This window comes from Pseudorca crassidens, chromosome 7 (genome assembly GCF_039906515.1).
Source record: "Pseudorca crassidens isolate mPseCra1 chromosome 7, mPseCra1.hap1, whole genome shotgun sequence".
Lineage (NCBI taxonomy): Eukaryota > Metazoa > Chordata > Mammalia > Artiodactyla > Delphinidae > Pseudorca > Pseudorca crassidens.
The window spans coordinates 19,239,426-19,264,804 of NC_090302.1; the positions used below are offsets into that span (position 1 = coordinate 19,239,426).

The following is a 25,379-nucleotide window of genomic DNA, read 5'->3' on the forward strand; positions in this document are numbered from 1 at the left end:
TCGGAGAGCTTCTCCATGTCTACACCCCATTTTTGAGCTGCTCTCAATTCCTACGGGAGATTTTCCCTGTCGTCTCAATTAAGCCAGACTAATGAGGGATGTGGGGAGCTGAAGTCAAGCCTCCATTAGCTTCCGGAACAGAGGGGGCTACAGGGTGCCGAGGAGCACTAGGCTCTTCAGAATTTGAGTAGGGTGAGCAGGAGAATCGGGGAGGCCCTGGAGGTTACTGTGGCGATGCCAGGGGAAGCTGTGGCTGGACACCAAGGGTGACGGTGGTGCAGGGCCTGGCCTTGAAGGCTTTGCATCCTCTGAGCGCTGAGAGCTGGAGATATTTAGGCCAGGAGACACCAGCGTTGCCCTTTAGAAAGCTCACGCCTGCACTAGACAGGCATCTGCCTGTGCACCTGTGTCCTCTGGCCCGTGGGGTGCTGCACTCCTCACACATGCGTCTTGCCAGGATTTGGGCTGGTGTGGTGTATTAGTGGCCAGCACAGGGCTCACTCCCTCGTCCTCCTCCCTCCCCAGAGAGCCCTGCAAAAGAATTTAGAGCTTGGAAGGGAAGCAGGGAAAGCTGTCCTCTTGAGAATCGCTCCAACCCCACCAAGACTGGAAAATACATTTCAAGATGCTTCAGAAAGAAAACACACACACACACAGGCAAAATAAGTAGCTCCCACGTTAGCCCAGTACATTTGCAGTTACAGGCAAAGAAGTTGTGTATCAGAGTAATGAGATGACTTCCCCAAGTTCACCGGCCCTGAAATGCCAGAGCTGGGACTAAAACCTAGGTCCGCTGACCCCCGGGCTGCACCGCCTTGAGGATCACCCATCCATCCGCAGATCTATTCCTGCACCCACTTTTCTGTTCAGCACACACGGAACACCTGCCATTTGCTGGTTCCCTCACAACACTCACAGTCTGCAAAGCTGATGTGATCATACCAACTTCTTTAAGTAATTGTGTTTGTAGTCAGAGCCAAGCTCGAATTCCAAGTTTTCCAATTACTGAATGATCTGGGTCTAGTCACTTAATTTTTCTGAGCATCCCTAAAAATGAGAATGAAGAGGACCTATGCTGATGAGAATCTGTGATGATTTAAAAGAGAATATGGGAAGCGCCTGGCCTTGAGAAAATGCTAGCGCAGATCTGTATTTGACGTTGAAAGACCTTTGTCCAAAGCCGAGCGTCCGGGTGAAATACTGAGGTCAACCAGCAGGTGGCAGCCTACCCCGGCTTTAGGAGAGCACATCCTTGCGGATGTGTTGACAGAACAAGGGGCTCCCAGGCTCACAGACACTTTCAGGAAAACACCTTCTCTACTGTCACTCTAATCCCTCTTTCGAGGAGGGGCTGACACCCAGCCCAGGGCAGCAGGGCATGGCACGCACCTCTTCTGCTCTTTCCTCCCCCTCTGCTACACAAAGCCTCCTGTCAACAACCACAAACCCTCTTGCTTATCACCTCTTACAAATGTACGCTGTGTGGGGAGGGGAGGACAGAGTGGGGACAGGGAAGGAGGGTTTCTGGCCGACGTATCCAGTCCCCACTCAGATTCTGCAAGGACCCCTGGCGAGGACCCCCCTTGCTCCACTGTATTGAAGTCCCATCACCAATTCACTTTCGCCTGCTAACCCCGATTGCTGCTTGTGAAGGCCAAGCTCATACATTTTCTCCTGTCCTATGTCTGTTCCTTTGGCTTGTCCCTGGCCCCGCAGCAACAAGACCTCTGTCCTCCTTCCCAATCGCTTCTCTCTGCAGACAAAGTGAGGCACGTCTATAATTGGGGGCTAGTTCCTATTGCCATGGGTCGCTGTTGTTTTCCTTTCCCTTCACCTCTAAAGCCTGGTTTAGATGCCGATCCCTCCAGATTATCCTGAGCAGCTTGGACAGCATTGAAAATGAAGCCAAGGACCCTCTGTCCCCCAGAGCCATCCTCCTGAAATGCTGAGTTGTGTCATCTCATTCCACTGCTTAAAGGCCTCCAAAGCTCACCTTCCGGCTTAGAGCAAAGCCAAGGTGTCACAGTGGCCTTTGAAGCCCCGAGTGATTTGTGCCCCGCTGCTTCCCTGACCTCAACCCCTCTCTCATGATGCGCTAACACACTGGCCTCCTGCCGTTCTTCAAACCTAGCAAGCACTCTCCCACTGCAGACCCTGGGCCTGTAGCACTCCGCCACGCCAACCTCCCCCCCATGCATGGCTCACTTGTTCATGTTCTTCAGGTGTCCTCCCAATGTCACCTTCTCAATGAGTCTTTCCCTCACCTCCTACGTAAACACACACTCACATACTCACGTGTGCAAAAACACATGCACACATGCCTTCCCATCCCCAGTACTCTTCTTTATTTTTCTCCATAGCACATAATTTCACCGGACAGACATACTACTGGCTTACTTAATTGCGTGTATGTTTTCCAGAAATCACGCTCCGTGACAACAGGGACTTTAAATGCGTTTCCCCTCTGCTGTAACCCCAGCACCTAGAATGGAGCCTGTTCTGTTTTTCTCAGTCATTACGTGTTTACGGAATACATGATCAGACCTGAGAGGAGAGGTCTATTAGCCTCACCTTATTTTTCTATTCAATTCACTGAGTATTGACTTTGTCCCCAGATCATCACTGTAAATGGAAACAAACAAACTCAGAAAAGAAGTAACTTCTCCAAAGTGCATGCAGTCAATTTGGATTTATACTCAGTTCCCGTTCACCCACCTCATTGCCTTAACAGGTCAGAAGCTAATGGTGGGATTTAAAGAAACAGGAAAGGAATTGCTCTATCAAAAGCCCCAGACAGCAGCCTCTCCTAGGGAGGGACAGGCTATGGGCGGAGACTGTCTCACAGCCAAGGAGGGAGAAATCCAATAGGACATTTAGAGGAAAAAAACACCATAAATTTCAGTCATTTCAAAGACAGGGGATAATACGTGCCCAGTGAAAATTACTTCTGCAGGGACTCTCCACACATGTGGTCTCTTGGAGAGCATCCTCCAGTTTTGGACAGAGGTCCTACCACCCCACCACACAGAGAGCCCTCATTTCTCAAGGATTGATGGGAAGTGAGCAAAAGCAGCTGACCGCTCAAGCCTTTTATTTGCAGGCGTTAGCTTTGAAAGGTTACTAAAATAACAGAGAAAAAGAAAGAGAGAAAGGGAATTTTCCAGGTATGGTAGGAACATCACTAAACTGGATTCACATAGCTGTGGGTTCAAAAACTTCTCCAAAAAGTGTCTCTATTTTCCAGTGCAAAATGAGGCCTGGATTATCCCCAGAGGCATTTAGCTTCTCCGTGTGTATATTTCTCCACAATCAAGGTCTTCTAAGCAATTAGCATTAGAGAGAGTAGACCAGGCCCCAGGTGTGCAAATGAAATCTGGGAGAGAGGGACATAGCAGACCCAGCTCAGTAGAGGCAGAAGACCACACTCCACCTGGGCACCTTTCAGGTGAGCATCAGAGTCAGGTATGAAAAGGCATCTATCTCCACCCAAAAGCCCAGTTCAGGGTAGCAAAGAGCTTCCAACTCAGTGCAACACAGGGTTAGCTTCAGAGTGGGCTGCAAATTCCATGAGGGCATGGACTGTTCTGCTGCGTTCACATCCACAGGACATGGAGCTTGAACACAGTAGCTGCACAATTAATGTTTATTTATTAAGAAGTCAATTTATAACAGCTGCCTGGACATTACTGGGAAGGACAGTGAGGTCACAACCAGGCCCATTCGAAAAGAAGGGTGCGCTCAATTAATAGACGTTTCATTAATATATTTGTCATTCTTTGAACAGTGCATATTAGACAATCAGGATAGTGGGAAGACGACAATCCCCAGCTCTTTAGAGAGAGAAAAATGGAATAGTAAGCAGGTACATAACCTCTGTCTCAAAATCTCTGAAGGTCTGCCATGGAAAGGAAAGGGCAGACATTCTGTTAGGTGACAGAGGGAAGAACGAGGGTCCAATGGTTAAATCTACACGGCGACAAATGGCACTCAGATAAGAAGAGAAATTGCAGTGACCAAAGCCATCCAGAGAACAGGCAGTCATAGAAGCAGCGAGCCCCTGATGCTGGAGGGACCCCAGGTCTTGGTAGTGGTTAGACATTAAACAGAGCGGTATAAGGTCCCTTCCAGCCTCAAAGCAGACTTACTCTGTACCTCTGGTTCAGTCAGCTGTTTCATACAAGGCGTCCAGAATGTAGTTCTACTCCAGGCTTTCAGGCTCCATCCTGAGTCTCTAATACAACATGAGGAAGGGCTGTCAAGAAAGAGGTAAGACAGTGAAGTAAGTCAGAGAGAAAAACAAATATCGTATACTAATGCATATATGTGGAATCTAGAACAATGGTACAGATGAACTGGTTTGCAAGGCAGAAATAGAGACACAGATGTAGAGAACAAACAAATGGACGCCAAGGGGGGAAAAGCAGCGGGGGGGGGGGTGAATTGGGAGAGTGGAATTGACATATATACACTAATACATATAAAATAGATTACTAATAAGAACCTGCTGTATAAAAACTAAATAAAATTTTAAAAAAGAAAGAAAGAGTTAAGACACTACAAAACCCAGATATTGTTCTTAAGAAGAAAGTGGCCGTCTGGGAAGACAGGAGGGGTGAAGAAAAACCAGAGAGCTGCCTGTCTCTCTGCTCAGACAGAGCCCTTCCTCCGGGGAACACCCTGGGGAGGAGCCATATTTGCAACCTGGCAACACCATGAACCTCCTAAGATTTCTGGGTTTAATTAGTTTCTCCGAAGCAAGCTCCTTACAGAAAAAGAAATATGCAGCCTCAGCCATGACTTATTGCCAGAGAATCTTACTGCCTTGCCTCCCTGGGCCAGGATTTGCTCCAGGAGACTGCTCAAGGCCAAACTGCACTTTCTAAACTTCTCTTAGGAAATTATAGGAGGTTTGCTCAAAGACACAGTCTCCATAAAGGAGATCTTAAGTGTAAAACATATATAATATTATCATTCAGCTCCTTATCTCAGTCACCACTTCATCCTTTCTTCCCCACTTAAGCTAAATACCACAAGCATTCAAATGGAATTTAAATGGCTTCGTGTACAGCATATAATACATGTTTTTAATACTAAGTCTTGAGATCAATCATAACAAGACCACTGGGCAAGGAGCTAGAAGAGTGCCTCTCCAACCAGACTGCAGGTGTGGAGAGGGCAGGAATCATTCCTTGGCAAACTCTGGCAAGGAAGATAGAGATATGCTCAACCAATGAATGATGGCTTCAAGCTCTGGCTCTGCTGCAGAATTAGCCGTGTGACCTTGGTTAAATTACATAACTTCTCTGAGCCACAAATGCTTTCATCTATAAGTAAGAAATAATAATAGCTACCTCGAAGGATTACAACAAATGCAACGATGTCTTTGCAATAATGTGTATGCAATAGCAGAAGCAAGAAGAACTACAATCCTGCAGCCTGTGGAACAAAAACCACATTCACAGACAGAGAGGCAAAATGAAAAGGCAGAGGACTATGTATCAGATGAAGGAACAAAAAAAAACCCAGTAAAACAACTAAATGAAGTGGAGATAGGCAACCTTCCAGAAAAAGAATTCAGAATAATGATAGTGAAGATGATCCAGGACCTCGGAAAAAGAATGGAGGCAAAGATCGAGAAGATGCAAGAAATGTTTAACAAAGACCTAGAAGAATTAAAGAACAAACAAACAGAGATGAACAATACAATAACTGAAATGAAAACTACACTAGAAGGAATCAATAGCAGAATAACTGAGGCAGAAGAACGGATAAGTAACCTGGAAGACAGAATGGTGGAATTCACTGCTGCGGAACAGACTAAAGAAAAAAGAATGAAAAGAAATGAAGACAGCCTAAGAGATTTCTGGGACAACATTAAACGCAACAACATTCGCATTATAGGGGTCCCAGAAGGAGAAGAGAGAGAGAAAGGACCAGAGAAAATATCTGAAGAGATTATAGTCGAAAACTTCCCTAACATGGGAAAGGAAATAGCTACCCAAGTCCAGGAAATGCAGCGAGTCCCATACAGGATAAACCCAAGGAGAAACACGCTGAGACACATAGTAATCAAATGGGCAAAAATTAAAGACAAAGAAAAATTATTGAAAGCAGCAAGGGAAAAACGACAAATAACATACAAGGGAACTCCCATAAGGTTAACAGCTGATTTCTCAGCAGAAACTCTACAAGCCAGAAGGGAGTGGCATGATATACTGAAAGTGATGAAAGGGAAGAACCTACAACCAAGATTACTCTACTTGGCAAGGATTTCATTCAGATTCGATGGAGAAATCAAAAGCTTTACAGACAAGCAAAAGCTAAGAGAATTCCGCACCACTAAACCAGCTCTACAACAAATGCTAAAGGAACTTCTCTAAGTGGGAAACACAAGAGAAGAAAAGTACCTACAAAAACAAACCCAAAACAATTAAGAAGATGGTCATAGGAACATACATATTGATAATTACCTTAAACATGAATGGATTAAATGCTCCAACCAAAAGACGCAGGCTTGCTGAATGGATACAAAAATAAGACCCATATATATGCTGTCTACAAGAGACCCACTTCAGACCTAGGGACACATACAGACTGAAAGTGAGGGGATGGAAAAAGATATTCCATGCAAATGGAAATCAAAAGAAAGCTCGAGTAGCAATACTCACATCAGATAAAATAGACTTTAAAATGAAGAATGTTACAAGAGACAAGGAAGGACACTACATAATGATCACGGGATCAGTCCAAGAAGAAGATAGAACAATTATAAATATATATGCACCCGACATAGGAGCAGTTCAATACATAAGGCAACTGCTAACAGCTATAAAAGAGGAAATCGACAGTAACACAACAATAGTGGGGGACTTTAACACCTCACTTACACCAATGGACAGATCACCCAAACAGAAAATTAATAAGGAAACAGAAGCTTTAAATGACACAAAAGACCAGATAGATTTAATTGATATTTATAGGACATTCCATCCAAAAACAGCAGATTACACTTTCTTCTCAAGTGCACATGGAACATTCCCCAGGATAGATCACATCTTGGGTCACAAATCGAGCCTCAGTAAATTTAAGAAAATTGAAATCATATCAAGCATCTTTCCTGACCACAATGCTATGAGATTAGAAATGAATCACAGGGGAAAAAACCGTAAAAAACACGAACACATGGAGGCTAGACAATACATTACTAAATAACCAAGAGATCACTGAAGAAATCAAAGAGGAAATCAAAAAATAACTAGAGACAAATGACAATGAAAACACGATGATCCAAAACCTATGGGATGCAGCAACAGCAGTTCTAAGAGGGAAGGTTATAGCTATACAAGCCTACCTCAAGAAACAAGAAAAATCTCTAGTAAACAATCTAACATTACACCTAAAGCAACTAGAGAAAGAAGAACAAACAAAACCCAAGTTAGCAGAAGGAAAGAAATCATAAAGATCAGAACAGAAATAAATGAAAGAGAAACAAAGAAAACAATAGCAAAGATCAATAAAATTAAAAGCTGGTTCTTTGAGAAGATAAACAAAATTGATAAACCATCAGCCAGACTCATCAAGAAAAAGAGGGAGAGGACTCAAATCAATAAAATTAGAAATGAAAAAGGAGAAGTTACAACAGACACCACAGAAATACAAAGCATCCTAAGAGACTACTACAAGCAACTCTATGCCAGTAAAATGGACAACCTGGAAGAAATGGACAAATTCTTAGAAAGGCATAACCTTCCAAGACTGAACCAGGAAGAAAGAGAAAATATGAACAGACCAATCACAGGTAATGAAATTGAAACTGTGATTAAAAATCTTCCAAGAGGGCTTCCCTGGTGGCGCAGTGGTTGAGAGTTCGCCTGCCAATGCAGGGGACGTGGGTTTGTGCCCTGGTCCAGGAAGATGCCACATGCCGCGGAGCAGCTGGGCCCGTGAGCCATGGCCGCTGAGCCTGCATGTCCAGAGACTGTGCTCCACAACGGGAGAGGCCACAACAGTAAGAGGCCCACGTACAACAAAAAAAGAAAAAAATCTTCCCAGAAACAAAAGTCCAGGACCAGATGGCTTCACAGGTGAATTCTATCAAACATTTAGAGAAGAGCTAACACCCATCCTTCTCAAACTCTTCCAAAAAACTGCAGAGGGAGGAACACTCCCAAACTCATTCTATGAGGCCACCATCACCCTGATACCAAAACCAGACAAAGATGCTACAAAAAGAGAAAATTACAGACCAATATCACTGATGAATATAGATGCAAAAATCCTCAACAAAACACTAGCAAAGAGAATCCAACAACACATTAAAAGGATCATACACCACAATCAAGTGGGATTTATACCAGGGATGCAAGGATTCTTCAATATATGCAAATCAATCAATGTGATATACCATATTAACAAACTGAAGAATAAAAACCATATGATCATCTCAATAATTGACAAATTGAAGAATAAAAGCCATATGATAATCTCAATAGATGCAGAAAAAGCTTTTGACAAAATTGAACACCAATTTATGATAAAAACTCTCCAGAAAGTGGGCATAGAGGGAACCTACCTCAACATAATAAAGGCCATATATGACAAACCCACAGCAAACATCAGTCTCAATGGTGAAAAACTAAAAGCATTTCCTCTAAGATCAGGAACGAGACAAGGATGTCCACTCTCACCACTATTATTCAACACAGTTTTGGAAGTCATAGCCACAGCAATCAGAGAAGAAATAGAAATAAACGGAATACAAATTGGAAAAGAAGAAGTAAAACTGTCACTGTTTGCAGATGACATGACATTATACATAGAGAATCCTAAAAATGCCACCAGAAAACTACTAGAGCTAATCAATGAATTTGGCAAAGTTGCAGGATACAAAATTAATGCACAGAAATCTCTTGCATTCCTATACACTAATGATGAAAAATCTGAAAGAGAAATTATGGAAACACTCCCATTTACCATTGCAACAAAAAGAATAAAATACCTAGGAATAAACCTACCTAGGGAAACAAAAGACCCATATGCAGAAAACTATAAGACACTGATGAAAGAAATTAAAGATGATACCAACAGATGGAGAGATATACCATGTTCTTGGATTGGAAGAATCAATATTGTGAAAATGACTATACCACCCAAAGCAATCTACAGATTCAATGCAATCCCTATCAAATTAACAATGGCATTTTTTATGGAACTAGAACAAATCATCTTAAAATTTGTATGGAGACACAAAAGACCCTGAATAGCCAAAGCAATCTTGAGGGGAAAAAATGGAGCTGGCGGAATCAGACTCCCTGATTTCAGACTATACTACAAAGCTATAGTAATCAAGGCAATATGGTACTGCCACAAAACAGAAACAAAGATCAATGGAACAAGATAGAAAGCCCAGAGATAAACCCACGCACCTATGGTCAACTACTCTATGACAAAGGAGGCAAAGATATACAACGGAGAAAAGACAGTCTCTTCAGTAAGTGGTGCTGGGAAAACTGGACAGCTACATGTAAAAGAATGAAATTAGAACACTCCCTAATACCATACACAAAATTAAACTCAAAATGAATTCGAGACCTAAATGTAAGACCAGACACTACAAAACTCTTAGAGGAAAACATAGGAAGAACACTCTTTGACATAAATCACAGCAAGATCTTTTTTGACCACCTCCTAGAGTAATGGAAATAAAAACAAAAATAAACAAATGGGACCTAATGAAACTTAAAAGCTTTTGCACAGCAAAGAAAACCATAAACAAGATGAAAAGACAACCCTCAGAATGGGAGAAAATATTTGCAAATGAATCAACGGACAAAGGATTAATCTCCAAAATATATAAACAGTTCATGCAGCTCAATATTAAAGAAACAAAGAACCCAATCCAAAAATGGGCAGAAGACCTAAATAGACATTTCTCCAAAGAAGACATACAGATGGCCAAGAAGCACATGAAGAGCTGCTCAACATCACTAATTATTAGAGAAATACAAATCAAAACTACAATGAGGTATCACCTCACACCAGTTAGAATGGGCATCATCAGAAAATCTACAAACAACAAATGCTGGAGAGGGTGTGGAGAAAAGGGAACCCTCTTGCACTGTTGGTGGGAATGTAAATTGATACAGCCACTATGGAGAACAGTATGGAGGTTCCTTAAAAAACTAAAAATAGATTTACCGTATGATCCAGCATTCCCACTACTGGGCATATACCCAGAGAAAACCATAATTCAAAAAGACACATGCACCCCAATGTTCATTGCAGCACTATTTACAATAGCCAGTTCATGGAAGCAACCTAAATGCCCATCGACAGACAAATGGATAAAGAAGTTGTGGTACATATATACAATGGAATATTACTCAGCCATAAAAAGGAATGAAATTGAGTCATTTGTTGAGACGTGGATGGATCTAGAGACTCTCATACAGTCATATGTCATACAGAGTGAAGTAAGTCAAAAAGAGAAAAACAAATATTGTATATTAACGCATGTATGTGGAACCTAGAAAAATGGTACAGCTGAGCTGGTTTGCAGGGTAGAAGTTGAGACACAGATGTAGAGAACAGACATATGGACACCAAGGGGGAAAAACCACAGTGGGGTGGGGATGGTGTTGTGCTGAGTTGGGCGATTGGGATTGACATGTATACACTGATGTGTGTAAAATTGATGACTATTAAGAACCTGCAGTATAAACAAAGAAACAAAACAACTAATACTAAACTTTCATTGGCTTATTTGTATGGAAATATTTTATATAAATGTTTCAGACATTACATGAAATTTCTAAAAATCTTGTATGTTCTTGAATAATGTTATAAGTCATAATTCTAGGTATTACTTTAAAATGTATATCTCAGAAACAACTAAATTTCCTTGTCAGTTGCATTATTATGAACTTTCATCAAATCTTTAACCGTGGTCATTTTTAAGTCTTTTGTCATTTACAGACAGTTCTGGGTGTACTCTGATGCTTTTGCAAATATGTTCTTATAAGAGGGTTTCATCTTCAAGGAATTCATGGAAAAGACTCTGACAAGTACAGGTTTCTGGTAACTGACTATACTGCTGAACTGAATGAGTAAGCATTTTCAGAACTCTAATGGAAAACTGATGAATTCATAAAAGTGCTAACAGAAGATCAAGATGAAAAAAAGATTAATTACATGGGACTGAGTGAACTGATGAGGATGATTATAATTTTTGTGACTTTCTGTTTGAATTTAAAAAAAATCCCACAAGGACTCAGACGCAAATAATAATAATAATAATAATGTGTATGCCAGAAAGTGTCCCAGAAAGTGTCTCGCACAGACTTAGGGCTCAGCAAATGGTATCCTCTCCCTACTGACTGCACACACTGACTGACCGGTGAATGTCTGCCTGGCTGATGTATAGACGGAGCTGACGTGAATGCTTGCAGTTAATTTAGGAAGAGCAGACAGGTGAGTTCATGTGCCTTGGGTTCAGGTAGCTGCTCCGTGGAAGAGTCTGGGGCAGAAGGAGAGAAGGAAATCTAAAATTTAAGGATACCTCTGCTAACTGTGAGAGGCAGCTAACACTCATGATGTGTTTTTCGTCCACACTATGATTTTTTAATTTAGTGTTTCAGCTCTAAAAGGCAAAGTCCCTGGATCTGCCAGAGGATTCACGTAAGATTCACACATCTGACAGCTTTTCATTAGTAAAACTGGGTACACAGCCACAGGAAATTCCACTCAGAGTCACTTATACTTAAAGGAACCACATAATAAATTCCTATTGTGTCTGGTCCGCCCTCCCTGCCCCCGCTGAGTTTATTTCTGCAAATGAATGTGTATCTGATGCCGTTATGAGGAGGAGAAACATATGTCATCCAGCTCGACCCCTCACCGCCTTAACTGCAAGGAAATTAAGGGCCAATTCATTGGCCACTATTCCAGTCATCACAGCTCAGGTCTGGGGCATAAACTATTCCTTCTAGATCCTTCTAAGGGTTTCTGTTCTCTTTTTCATCCCAGTGATTTGATTTTGCTTCTGTTTAATCCATAAACCATCGCAAATCTTTCTGCAAAAAGGTAAGATAGATCTTTAAAATAAGAAAGTGCACACAGGTTCCCAGTGTGGGTTCCCGTAGTTTGAAAACAATATCTGATTTCTCTCCCTCCGAGTCATCATCTTTAAATGAGTGATGATACTAAAAAATAATAACTTCAAACACTTAAAACAGCACCAGATATATGCCAAGTACTGTTATAAGTGCTTCCCATGTAGAAACTCATGTAATTTTCACAAAAATCCTAGGAGGTAAAAAATGCCATTATGTCCATTATTCAAAGGAGGAAACTGAGGCACAGAAAGGTTAGATAACTTCAAAACTACACTCTTGAGGAGGTGCTTTACTTAATGCAATTAGGATTAAATGGAACACTTTAATTTAGAACCTCATGAACTGGGAACCATGAAGACAGCTGTGGATACAGCCAGGCTGCCCTCCATATCCACGGTTCCACATCTGCAACTCCAGCCAACCACAGATCCAATAGTACATATTTACTGAAAAATATCCATGTATTCATGGACCTGTACAGTTCAAACTCGTGTTGTTCAAGGGCCAACCGGACACTTAATACACTGCAAAGCCTGGCAGTGGAGGCTGCCCACACAGTACAGACACGGGTGATAAGGGTAAGGAATAAGTCTTTCCTCTCCCATTCAAGTTTCACTCTCAGGAACTGCGGAACCTGACTGTACAAACAACAAAAGCCAAGAGGTTGTTTGCTGTAGCTGAGTCAGAAGGGAAGAAGATTCATACACATAAGGGCACACAACCTAATGTTTTCTCTGCCTACAAGGCAGACACATCATTCTGCAGGCTCTTCCTGACTTGATGCTTTTCCCCCAGTGTGGAGAATTGAGATAGGGTGCTCGAGGTCATTGTGAAAGGAACACCTGCCTCCCCAGCTTCTGACCACAGTCTGTGACTCACACTGTATTCAGGCAAGCTGGTCCTGCTGAAGTGGCTGCTCTCACATGCGGCTCGGAAAACTATGGTCAGTGGAAGGCAGTCTCCTGCTGGTCTGCATTCCAGAGCCTCCAGAATTCTAGGGGTCACTTCAGGATGCTTCCCCTTTGGACCAAGACTCAAAAAGAGATTCTTTCCTGGTCTTAAAATTCCATCACCTTCAGGGCTTCAAAATGACCTACAGGATAGAAATGCATCTTCATTGAGGTATGTACACAAGTTGTCACTTCTCCCAACCTTTAGTGACATCATTGGTGTGGCCACACTGAGGGAGAGAAACCCAGTGGCAGGCAGGTGCTGTTTAAATGACAAAGCAGGACCAGGAAGTGCATCTTGTCCACTCCCAAGAGACTCCTGCTAGCCTGACATTGTCTGCAGAAATAACACTGGATCTTCCTTCTGGTCTCCTCCTAAGTCCCCACTTCCTACTGCCTGGTTAGTTTCTGCTGGGTGCTTACCTTGCCTGCTGTGCCTGACTGACATTTTCTACCCCAATATCTGATAATCAACCAAAGTTTTAGCATTCCTTTGGCACCTGCTCCCTGCACCAGCATTGGCATCTGGTCCCTAGTTTTCTGTAATGACCCCAACCCAAGCCTGGTGCAGGTCCTGTTTGAACCTGTCCCAACACCCGGACCCATGTACCGGCTGATAGGTTTTAAGCTACACTGTCCAGGCTGCCAGAGAAGTCCTGGAAAGAAAAATATTGGGATGGAGTAATCACAGGTAGGTGTCTACAGATAGGATGCCAGGCAAGCCCCTTTGGAGAAGGCGACCTCTGAACCTAGACCACTAGTGTGGGCAGGAAGAGCGAAAGGCCACGAGTGAGAAGCAGCTTGCAGCTTGCCGAGCATGGGTCCAGCAGACGCTTCCTGTATCCGACATCGTCTCTGCCATCAGTGTGGCTGCAGTGGACAGGTTGTCCTTCAAGCACGTGCCTCTAAGTCTCTCCATCCTCTGCCTCAGGGCTTTCCTTCAGAGCCTGGGAAGCCCACTCAGATCTAACTCAGGAACGTTTCCAAAGTGGGAGGTGGGACATCCCTGGGATCCCTCAACTAGAGACGGATGGGAGGCCTGGATGAACGCCCAGGCTCCTCTCCTTCCATGGGACAACTCTGAGGCACGTCCCGCAGGCCTTCTCGCAGGAGCTCCAGTGGGATGGAGCCATGGCCGCCCACGGCAAGACCTGAAACCAAAGCACACACTGGTCCTGCCCCGCTCCCTGCCTCACCCTGCCCACGCCCTCACTCCTGCGTCCTAGGACTACCTGCCAAGCTCTTGTCTCAGGCTGTGCTTTAGGCCTGATAAGCTGAGGTGGAAGCTCATCGTGGCTATAGTGAGAAACAGGAGGGCTATGTAAGACCAGGTCCGTGAGGTCAGTCCGAGCCAAACCATGAACGGGCCATGGAGAAACTTTAGATTTTAGACTGCACTGCCCAGTGGCCAAGATGGTGGAGCCCAGCCTGGGAATCCAGCCCACGGGCCTTCAGGTGGCAGTGGTGGCCGGGGATCTGGCCTGACTGGACCTGGCCTGCGTGAAGCCCGCAAAGATTCAGGGAAGTGACTGGGAGAGGCAGGGAGGGGACACTGAGGCAAAAGTCCGCTTATTGAAATGGGGCCACCTGGGAAGCCGCAAGGTAACGTTCTGACTCAACGCTTATACGAGTGCCCAGAATTCATCTCTCTAGCACATTGGACATGGCATGAAAATAACCGCAGCTTTCCTGACTGCTGTCTCTTTTCAATCTGCTCAGCAGTTTTCATAATGAGCCCTTTTGTTCTCAAAACGACCGTGTAAGGCATTCTCCCTATTGTATAGATGAGGAAAGTGAGCCCACTAAGCCCTAGAACCAAGACTCGAACCAGACGTTCTAGGTTCCAAATTCCATGCTCTGGCCAACCAACTACCCTGCCAGGCTCCAATGGTGCTGCAGCCCGGGTTCAATGTCAGCCACTGACCCTGCGGCTACAAGCTTGATAGCTGCAGGTGGCAGGGGTTGGGAGAGGTGGGAACTGTTTCCCAGCGTCAACATGTACACACAGCACGTGTTCACCACACCACCTGGGGAGAGATGCTCCCTGTGCCTTAAATCACAGCGGCAGTGACCGTGTCCTAGGCAGTCACACTGCAGCTGTCTTTCCATCCTTGAGGAATGTTCCTCAGATTTGTCATCTACTTTTAGGGCCTTAAAGAAAAGGATTCCAGGTCGGGGTGGGCAGACTGCTTAGTTCTTTGACACTTAGAAAATAAACCACCGCCATGCTTGTATCTGCAGGGCACACGCCCATTTATAAAACACATTCCAGGGAGTGAAGTCTCAGTGCTGAGCACGGGCAGAACAGGCTGCATGATTCCCACTCCTGAGAGGAGCAAACAGGATCAGAGATGTTGAGAGGCAAGACAGTGTGGTAGGAATGCCAGCCCCCGGCCACAGAGCGAGGAATGTCCACTCTAGCCCAGGCTATGCCCCTGACTGGCTCTGGCTCACAGCTCCCTACTCGCCTTGGACACTGACTTTGCAGGCTGCGGGCTGAAGAGGGAAGAGTCTGCAGACGCAAGGAGGCTGACTCCCCCAGACAACCCCGGAGAGCAGAGATCAAACCCAAGAGCACCGGGCCGTGATGTGAGCAAGAAATCAATTGGTATAGTGCTCTGCCACAGAGCGTATGGGGTTGTCTGCTGCGGCAGTTAGCCAACCCTGGCCAATACAGTCCCAAGAAGCCAGGACGGCTTTCTCCTCTGACCTGAGTCCAGCGGATTCAGCATCTCCATCTGGTATGTACCAAGCTGGACTTCACTGAACGTGCATTCCTTGGCTTCTGGGATATTCGTTCCTGCCCCCAGTCCTTGCCCCCTGCCCTTCTGCATTGCCCCTGAAATCAGTTAGACAGCAAAGCCATACCCCACCCAGCTCTCCTCCCTGTCAGAGAAGAGCCAAAAGCCAGATGAAAGGGCTCCAGGCACAGGAGACCTGGTACTGAACTTAGCTTGGCTTCCAATTCACTATGTCACTTTGAGCACGTTTCCTCGGCTCCTTGGTCTAGCTTTCCCATTATTATGAGAATTACAGGGTCAGCCTCACTGATACCAAAGAATCCTGCTCACATTTTTTTTTTTTTTTTTTTTGCGGTACGCGGGCCTCTCACCGTTGCGGCCCCTCCCATTGCGGAGCACAGGCTCCGGACACGCAGGCTCAGCAGCCATGGCTCACGGGCCCAGCCGCTCCGCGGCATGTGGGATCTTCCCGGACCAGGGCATGAACCCGCGTCCCCTGCATCGGCAGGTGGACTCTCAACCACTGCGCCACCAGGGAAGCCCCTGCTCACATTTTAAAATCCTAAGTAGATCTCTCAAGGCCCAAGAGAGAAGGATGTAGGTTAATTAGTCAAAGCTGCGGGATAATTCACAAAGGTGATTTCCCCAGACTCTGAAGGAAAAAAGATTTCATTGAAGTGGAGAGAACTGTCGAGTTGATGTCATGTTTATGAAGGCAAAAGATCAGACCAGTTCCATAGTAGCAAGTCCCAGTGTTGGAGAGGTAGCGGAAGAGAATGGAGAGGCCCCAGGCTGTGGATCTGGACAGACCTGGGTTCAAATCTTGCCTTCACTCCTAACTGACTGTGATGGCAGGAATTCACTTCACGTTTCTAAGCCTCTGTTTCCTCACCTGTAAACCAGTATATCTCAGAAAGTCGTGGTAATTAAATGAGCTAGTTTGAGTAACACATATTGTTAAGTCGTGGCAGGAACTTCCCTTTACTCTTATGCTAGGGTGAGGGAAGAAGCTAGTTTGGGAAAGCAGGGGGAGCATTTCATTCATTCATGTATCTATTCATTTATCTCAACATCATGTGTCAGGAGCTGGCAATACAGAAATGAATAAAGCACAGCCCCCAGCCTCAAGGAATTCAGCTTCTAGGTGGAAAGACAGACACACACATAGGTTATTGATCCCCTAGTGTGAACTACTGCATACAAGTACAAGAAATACAGCAGTCCACTTCTAGAAGCATGCCATAGAGAGATAAACATGTGTGTCCATGAAAAACACGGACAGCGGTTCCCCCCTTATTTTCGGGGTATACATTCCAAGACCCCCAGTGCATGCCTGAAACCGTGGGTCATACCGAACTCTCTAGACACTACGTCTTGTCCAGCATCATTACTCTTGCACTTTGGGGTCATAAGGGTGACTTGAACACAAGCACTGAGATACCACAACAGTCAATCCGATGACTGAGACAGCTACTAAGTGACTAATGGGTAAGAAGCACTGGACAAATGCCTGATTCACATCCTGGGTGGGACAGAGCAGAACGGCACGAGACTCCATCAGAACAGCAAGCAACTGAAAAAGTACAAATTGTTTATTTCTGGAATTTTTCCATTTAATAGTTTTTGGACTGTCATTGAGCACAGGTAACTGAAAGCGCAGAAAGTGAAACCATGGAGAGCAAGACCACAGATAAAGGGGGACTACCATGCAGAGCTGTCCACTGAAATCTGGCTATAAATCTAAAAATTAGGGAAAAAAACTAAATGCCTATCAACAGGAGAGTACATAAAATGTAGCAGATGAATAACTAGAATCATTAGCATGTAGTCTCATGAAGATTGAATGAAAAATGCAGTTATTGGATTATAGATACAGGTGGGTACCACCTGATTAGATTTTAAAACACACACAAAATATTTTGTATTTTTCACGGATGTGTGCATTTGTATATATAAAGGTATTTTCCAGTGGACTAGAACACATATCAAACTCATGAACCTGGTTGCTTCTGGGGAAGGTAGGAAGAAAACGGGTCTGGGGATAATGGTCAAAGGGGACTGTAATTTCATCTGTAGTGTTTCACTAAAACACGTGTCTAAAAAACTAGAAACAAATACGACAAAGCCTTAGCATTTGTTAATCTGGATAGTGGTAACGTGCATGATATTATTCTTTATACCTTTCTACATTTTTTTTATTTCTCAAAATAAAAGTAATGAAAGCATAGCAATGCATTGTACAAAGAAGAGTGTTAGAAGCGTCCGTCCTTCAGTTAGCCTAAGCTGACCTTGGAGTGAATGTCAGAAGGCCATGGCCAGAGGGCGGGATCAAGGCTGGTAGGGGTCAGTCAGCGGTAATGGAGGACCGTGGAGAGTTCTGGTGCATCATGTTAACACTTTCTAGAAGTCAGCAGAAAACTTTGAAAGATGAAGACCTAGTTTTCACTCCTTACCACTTACTAATATAACAAGGTCACAAATGCAATCCCACATCAACTTTGAAATGTATTACTTTCTCTAATGAATCTAGAGGCCTAATCTTCATGCCAGTTAGCAGATAAAGTGTGGATTTTAAATTTTATATAATTTATACTTAACTTACGCCAATAATTTAAATAAACTCTTTAGAAACTTCTCCGTTTCTCTAGGAGAATAAGGTCCAATCTCGAAAGCGATGGTTTTCACCTGCCCCTCCAGCTTATGGAACCTTAGGATGGAAGGGAAATGCTGGAGCCCTGAGGCACAAAGCCAGTTGGAGGCTGGTGTCAGAAGTAACAACCTTGATCTACCTAATTGCAGACTGACCTGCTAGTGCTTGCAACTGATGTCTGCAACAGGTGAAATTTAAGGTCTGCTGTGTTTCTCTCTCTGCTTGGGCAAAGTCTGGGTGCTCCCTGGCTAACTCAGCCCTGCCACTTCTACACCTTTCTGAGGTCTGGCTGTGAGTCCCTTTGACCTCAGACCAACTGGTTTGTTATGTCTGCAGCCTTCTCCACAGAACTACCTTGGTCTTGCTATGAAAGATCTTCTAACCAGTACCCCACCCCAGCACTCAGCTGTGCACAGCACATGGGAACCAAAGGCAGCTTGAAGGGACTAAGGCTCTTGGCCTCACAGATGCTTCCCTGCCATGTTTACTCTTAGACAGCTGCCCTTACATTTGTATGATAGCCTGTGAAGCAGTTCTGCCTGGCGGCTCCACTACCACAGAGTGGAAATAAGAACCACCTTCTGTTCTAGATGTTTCCTTCATTTATCTAAACGACTTCTCTTTTCTTGGTCAAATGCCCACACAGGATGTTTCAATCCCCTCTGCTTCCCACCCAGTCTCCTTTCCATCAAAGCCTTAGTTGATGTGATGGCCGATTTTATGTGTCAATTTGGCTAGGCCATGGTACCCAGACATTTGATCGAGCATGTCTGGATGTTGCTGTGGAGGTATTTTTTAGATGAGGTTAACATTTAAATCAACAGACTCTGAGTAAAGCAGATTGCTCTCCATAATGTGGGTGGGCCTCATCCAATCATTTGAAGGTCTTAAGGAAAAGACTCACCCCCCTTCAAGGAAGAGGGAGTTCTGCCAACAGTCTGCCTTCAGACCCAAGCTACAACACCAACTGTTCCTTGGGTCTCCAGCCCGCTGATCACCCTTTTTTTTCCTCTAGTTTTCAAGGCTATGGTCTTACTAAGGAAGACAAGTACCTGTAATCTGAGATAATGAACTTGAAGGAGGTAGGAGACTACAAGGAAACCATGGTTAAAGGAGAAACATGTGAATTTGTTCTTACAAGTTTTCATCGCTATTACACTACGTGACCTTGGACAAGTCATTTCACATCTCTGAGCTTCTATTAGTCTCACAAAGTTCCTCAACTAATCAAGATATTATCATCCTTAGGGTTAGTACTTGTTTTTGGAGGTTCTACCAAGCACCAGTCACAGTGCAATATTTAACTGGGATCCTGGGATTGTGAGTGTTGGAGTTTGAGGTTTTGCAGAGGTGGGGATCAGATGATGAAGTTGGCACTCAAGGGTCACAGTTAGGGTTGTAAAGGCCAGATGGACACAAGGTAAGTGTTAGATGACCAAGTCATGGCTGGATTATAAGATCCAGGTGGAGGGTAGAGCTGAGACCAGCACGTGGTCAGCTGTGATAGGACCAGTGATGTGGAAGCAGTGGGAGCACAGTTGAGAGACAGAGAGTAAAAATGGCTATTTCTTCCCACATCTCTTGTCCTAGAAGACGGGATCCTAGTAAGTTTGTCTTTGATCCAAAAAAACCCATCTGTGATAGAGCCAGATTTACCTTCTGCCCTGCCAGGTAAGGAGCGGATGTTCTAGCAAATTCACTCATGGAGTCTGAGGATGGGAAATTCCCCTGGAAGCCCAGAATGAACCTGGGCCAAACTCTGGGCTTTTTCTGAGCAAACATTTTGAGAGAAACCAAAGCAATGATGATGTGGAAGAGCGACCGGGGCTGTCCCCTTTCACAGAAGCAAGGCTGATGAAAACACAGGGATTAGAACAGATGAATCATTGCCAGTCCTCTCCCTGAGACCGTTTGCTAGTGGCAACCCAATAAATACCGGATCTCCGAAAGCGCTGACGAGTCACCCCCCGGGCCTGGGAGTTAGAGAGCTCGCCTCCGAACTTGGTGGGAGGAGGAAGCGGGAGTGGAGACGTGGGGGCGTATCCCCCTTCCCGAATTCATGCTCCTCCTTTTGGTAAGATAATTTCCTACTCTTTCAGAAGTGTGGGTGATTCTAGAATCTAGATGAATGGTGCCTGCAATCCCAACCTTCCGTCCCTCCGGTGTGGGTGGGAATTCATGCTCCTCTATGACTTCTGCCCTTTGATGGCGAGGAGGAGTATGCTTGGAGGCAAGGGGCATCTGCTCTGCTTTGGGTTATTAACAGTGAGGACAAATTAAAGGTCTTTAGAGCACGTCCTCAGACAGAATCTAAGGTGAGTAGAGCTTTAAAAGAGGCAATGTTCAGTTTGGTGTCTTGACTACAGTGGTGGATACACAAAGTGACATTCGTGGTAGAATGTATAGAACAACACACACAGGCACAGAGGCACAGAGACAGAGGGAATGAGAAAAAGAGAGACAGAGAGAGAAGTACAGGTAAATCTGGGGAAATCTAAATAACATAGCGGGTTGTATCAATCTCAACATCCTGGTGTCAATATTCTATCATACCATGGTTTTGCAAAATATTACCATTGGGGGAAATTGGGTAAAGGATACACAGAATCTCTCCATACTATTTCCTTAAGAAAAGACAAGTTTATAGAGGTATGATTCATGTAACATACAATTCACTCATGTAACGTGTACAGTTCAACAGCTTTTAGTATATTCACAGAGTTCTACATCCATCACCACAGTTTCAGAACATTTTAATTATCCCCCCAAAAGAAACCCTGCCTCTGTTATCTATCCATCACCACAGTTTTAGAACATTTTAATTATCTCCCAAAAAGAAACCCTGCCTCTGTTATCTATCATTCCCCAACGCCCCCATACCCCTAAGCCATAGGAAACTGCTAATCTACTTTTTGTCTCTATAGATTTGTCTGTTTTGGATATTTCATATAATATGTGACTGGCTTCTTTCCCTTAGCATTTATTGTAGCATGTATCGATATTTCATTTCTTTTTATTGATGAACAGTATCCCATTGTATGCATACACCACATTTTATCATCTATTCATTAGTTGATGGACATACGGGTGTTTCCACTTTTCGGCTAGTATGGACACTTTTGCTATAAATACTCTCTTAAACGTGTACCTAGCAATGGAATTGCTGAATTATATGTTTACATTTAACCTTCTGACAAACTTCCAGACTGTTTTTCAAACAGCTGCACCATTTTACATTCCCATCAGCAGTGTGGGAAGGTTCAAGTTTCTCCATATCCTCACCAACACTTGTCATTTTCTCTCTTTTTTTATTATGTTCATTCTGGTGGGTGTGAAATGGTATCTCACTGTAATTTTCATTTGTATTTCCCTAATGGCTAACGAGGTTGCCCGTCTTCTCATGTGCTTATTGGCCACTGTATGTTTTCTCTGGAGAAATGTCTTTTCAAATCTTTTGCCCACTTTTTGAGTTCTTCATATTATTATTATTGATCTCTGTATTATTTCTAACAATGGCACATGAAGTTACAACCTACAAAATTAAATTTTTTGAAAGACAGAATATTGGGGAGAATGGAAGGGTATTTAGGGAAAAAAAAAAAGCAGCAAAGGGCTTCCCTGGTGGCGCAGTGGTTGAGAGTCCGCCTGCCGATGCAGGGGACACGGGTTCGTGCCCCGGTCCGGGAAGATCTCACATGCCATGGAGCAGCTGGGCCCGTGAGCCATGGCCGCTGAGCCTGCGCGTCCAGAGCCTGTGCTCTGCAACGGGAGAGGCCACAACAGTGAGAGGCCCGCATAACGCAAAAAAAAAAAATTAAAAAAATAAAAAAATAAAAATAAAATGCATCTCAAGAGTGTTACTCAGACAGCAATTTAAAGACTTTCAGGAATACAGCATGCTTCAGTGGCTCTATGTTCCTATAAAAAAAAAAAAAAAAAAAAAAGCAGCAAAGTTTCAACAAAGAGGATATACAGTTGGTAATCAAGCACATAAAAGACATTCAACATCATTAGCCATTAGGGAAAAGTAAATTAAAACTACAATGAGATATAACTACACACCTGTCAAATTGGCCAAGATAAAAATTAATGACAAAACCAAATGTTAGTGAAGATGCAGAGAAACTGGGTCACATACGTTGCTGGTGAGAGATGTAAACAGCATAGGCACTCTGGAAACCAGTCTGCCAGTTTCTTGTTAAAAAAAACATGCAACTGCCCTAAAACCCAGTAATCACACTCAGGCATTTATTCCAGAGAAAGGAACGCTTATGTTCATGCAAAAACCTGTGCAAGGTTATTCACAGAAGCCTTATTTGTAATAGCTGGAAACTGAAAACAACCCATCCAAAAGCTGAATGGATAAACCGCAGAACACTACTCAGGGGTAAGAGGAACAAACTATTGATGCACTGAACAACTTGACTTGTGTGAATCTCCAGAGGATTAAACTGAGTGAAAAAACCACCTCAAAAGGTTGTACACGGTATAATGATATTTATGTAACACACTTGAAATGGCAAAATTATAGAAATGGAGAACAGATCAGTGGTTGCCAGGAGTCAGGAATGGGATGGGGTGCAGGAGAGCGAGGTGGATGTGACTATAAAAGGGCAACACCAGGGGACAGACCCGTGGAAACGCTCTACATCTTGATTATATCAATGTCTGCACCCTGGTTGTGACATGGTGCTACAATTTTGTGAGATGTTACCAATGGGGAAAAGTGATAAATCCAGTAACACACCAGATCTCTTGGACCGGTCTACCTTATCTCTAATAGTAGTGAATCTACAACTATCTCAAAATAACAGTTTAATTAAAAAAAGAGAGAAAGGCAGTTCCTTCACAGATCTACTTACAGTTCTACCAGTTATTGTGAGATTTTTGGGCAAATTAACATTGTCAGTTTTTCCACCTGTAAAATGGGGATAATATCTACTCAGGATGGTGGTAAGAATCAAATAAAAATAAAAGTGAAAAAAACTCGTAACTAATGAAGCATTACTACCACTACTACTGCTACTACAACTACCTCTGCTATTACTAGAATATTCTCTGTCCTCAATATACATCCCTTAGTGGATATCTCAATATCAGAAACGTCCACTCATCATCATCTGACTTCTCTGTTGATAATGTAGCCATTGTGAGAAAGATACCAGAACACACACTAATTCATACTCAGGCGGGAGTGATTGTGGTTGCTAACATGAAAGCATTCAGGTGCTTTGAAGGGCTCAAGATTGGGAGGACATGGCCAAGATCTAGGCACTCCTCAAGACTTCTCAAAAAGGAGGGGCAGGAGAGAGCCACCCTGGAACCAGGTCACAAGTTTGATGGACTCTTAGTACCTGGAGGCTGGGACTTTTGCCGTATGTGCCTGAATATAAGTTTACTCTTAACCTTGTGGCCTGGGGAAGACCACTTCTCCCTGCCTGCTAAGCAGGAATAACCATGCCTGCCTTACAAAGCTGGTCTGAGGACCACCCACGTGAGATAATTCAGTGTTTCCCAAGCTTCAGTCATTCCGGCACCAGCAATCTCATTTCTACCAAATTCACTTAACTCCAGAATTGTCAATTATTTACTGTTCATTTTTTTTCCATTAAATCAACATTCCTGTTTACCCAACTACCCTTCTTTGTAAAAGAAAACAAAAACAGATGCCTGTTTGTTCACATTTTAACATCTTTGAAAGCAGCATGCTTATACTCAATGGTGTATGATGGTCAATTAGTAGAATGATATTTCTTTCTTAATGGAATATACAATAATGATGTTTGTATAACCAGCAGCATTTAGATTCTATTATATATGGAATGTCACTTCTTTAAAAAACTAGGTTGCTTATTAAAAATAGAAGGAACAATTTAAATGAATAGATTTTATTAAATTACACTTTAATTGAATTTCCAACAGAATTAAATTTCAGCTAAAGCACGCTGCCTGCAAATATGTTAGCCTGAGACCTGCTCCTAATCTATTTAAAAAGAGAAATTTAGTGAGCAAAGAGGGTTAGCAATGACCTACTAGCACTAAACTGATAGGAGCTTCATGATGAAATATAGTATATAAGTCCATGTTGCTGATAGTTATGCTATGCAGCACCTAAAGCTGTCTCCGTTAGCAGCAAGTATCTGCCTTTAAAAAGCACCTGGGAAAAAGCAATGAGTACCCTAGCAGACAAGACTTGCCTCACTGCTTCTGGGAACTGGAGGCAATACACTTAGCACCCCTAGCAGGATAGAAGAGTACAGTGTAGTGGGTCCACAGAGATACTATGTAGCAGTTAGAAAAGTCAACTACAAGTACATCATGGAGGTGGATAGAGTCTTAAAATAAAATATTGAGTGAAGGGAGAAGAAACTGAATAAAATATATATCATGGCACCATATATGTATAAATTAAAAGCTTACACATTCACCGTGACTACTACACAGTTTAAAAAGTATACACATATCCTTATGATGGGGTGGGGGGAGGATAAGGGAGGGGATCAAGGGTACAAGGAAGAAACTAATATTAATAAAATAAAAATGTAACAAGAGGCTGTTGTTCCAATGATGATACTATGCTCTGAGACAGAGTATATAGCTCAACTATCCCTATAAAAATATAACTCTAAATGTAAAACTCATATCAGTATCATATGTGTATACAGTAGGCATGCAATGAATGCTAATTGCTTGACTTTAGGATAATCTACAAAGACTGTCTAGCGTGCCTTCAAGAATTCCAAGTGGTACTGAACTCTCAGTGGCTGTTTCTAGGTTGATGTCACACATCCTCTGAGTAGCCCCCTGGATTGGTCCTGGTCCCCCTACTCCTACACACACGCACACACACACACACACACACACATCCTGAACTCCTCTAGTTCAGGATGACCCACAACCAGCAATCACCCCTCCCCAGCACCAT

At 43.5% G+C, this 25,379-nt stretch overlaps 1 long non-coding RNA gene across 1 annotated transcript in view; it reads right to left on the minus strand.

Moving 5' to 3' along the window:
- Positions 1-3,780: 3,780 nt before the first annotated feature.
- Positions 3,781-25,379, minus strand: part of LOC137226980 (uncharacterized) — a 40,059-nt gene continuing 18,460 nt past the window's right edge. The window contains exon 5 of the long non-coding RNA XR_010944638.1: positions 3,781-4,252. This is a non-coding gene — a long non-coding RNA (uncharacterized lncRNA). The remainder of the gene's footprint in view (positions 4,253-25,379) is intronic.